Below are 1,748 nucleotides of genomic sequence, written 5' to 3'. Positions count from 1 at the left end.
CAACTTGAAGTACCAACCTGAGATGCCATGCCAATCGTACGACAACAGCTGTACGACCCAGTGCACCACACGCTGTATGGCATTGGAAGAAGGAGGCAAAAGTGTTGCTGATTCCAAGTGCTAGCAACTCCTACAAGTAACAGAAAGGAATACCATGCCCATTGTTGCTCCACAACATGGATACTCATGCTGATTTTGGGAACATCAACTAGTTGGCGATGCATGAATAAGGGAAATCAGCCCCAGTAGAGCTGCTGGGTAATCGGGCACGACTGCAACCGGCAATTTTACCTGACAGTAATTCGAACAGAATGATTGCTCATTTGATTGCACATTTGTCTATTGATATAACATCCACGTGGCAGAGCAACCGCACAATTGGAAATCTTATTGTCATGGCAGCTCAAACGTCTAACTTTCAGCTCTGCTTTGACACCAGATTGACGATGACGCATGTCTTTTCAGCCTCTTGATATTACTACACCCATTAAAGCAGTCCTTATGGAGCTACCTCAACACTTCAGTGCTTGATAACATCTTCACGTGTAACTCCGACAGTATGGGACTAGTCCTAAAGTATTTAGCAGCATGACATTTCAGAAGGGTCATTGACAGGTAAAGGTCTATCCAGTTGGATGTTCCTTTGCTAACCTGGTTATCGAGCACGTCGTAGCCAAATTCCGAAGCGTAGGTCTTCACCAGTCCAGCATTGATAGCAAAGACGATAATTCCTATGACAAAGGTGTCCGATACGAGGTCTGCGAAGTGGGCGAATGTTGGAACAACTGGTGCAGGAAGGCTGTTCAAGGTCAAAAAAGCACGGATTTTATCCAACGCTACCACCTTTCACCATTATTAACTTCATACTTCAGTCGATAGCAAGGATAGACAACAGGGAGTTGCACAAACAATCCATTCACCATTTGAAGCAAGAACAGCACGTTTACCTTCTCCCTTAACCCCTCTGCATTTCCCACAGCAATCACCTGACTTGCTCTTTCAGTGACCTCTCGATTACTTTCAACCCAAGGATGCGCACTTGCACAATGAATTGGACACGAGTCAATGATTACATCTTCATGCAGCATGGAGGTCGCTTCCTTGGTTGGGGCTGTGGCACACCTGCATGTTTTCATTGCTAGTTAACAGTAGCAACTCCTCCCTCTACCTCTACCTCTCACTCCCCGCCGTCCACTCGCATTCCCTCTTCGCAGCTCCTTAGACATTCTTCCAAACTGACGTATCTTTCCAAATCAGATTAAGTGAGTTGACCACGCTCATTAGTAGCTACAGTAGGAAAACCCCATGAAAACGAACAACACTTCTTCCTCCATCGACTGCATGCCACAAATTAATGCGACAGTGAAACGGGGTATATTGGGCATTCCTACATCGGCGAAGGATCCCAACAGAGCTGCTTCCAATTCACATTGGCTTCTGGGCAACTCACCCATCTCCAGTTCTGAAGTGTGGACAGCAATGAACTAACACCTAATATCAACACCTGCAGTATATTCATCCAAGGAACACTTACGGTCTCGCTACAACCACACTGATTAACATCACCATCTGAGAATACGATACTGCCTTCCTCATGTCGCTTTTAAGTGCAGCAAAGCAGTGATTGGCATACGGAATGTACCGCTTGTACAACATCATCCGGTCTCCAGTAACAACCCCCACAATAAACTTCTTCCTGTTGCAGCTCACCTCTCAAAGTAGGAAAATCTATGTTCCATTCTCTTCTC

Source organism: Echinococcus granulosus, assembly GCF_000524195.1.
Source record: "Echinococcus granulosus chromosome Unknown EG_S00116, whole genome shotgun sequence".
In the NCBI taxonomy this organism is placed as follows: Eukaryota; Metazoa; Platyhelminthes; class Cestoda; order Cyclophyllidea; family Taeniidae; genus Echinococcus; species Echinococcus granulosus.
This window is presented reverse-complemented; position numbering follows the sequence as displayed.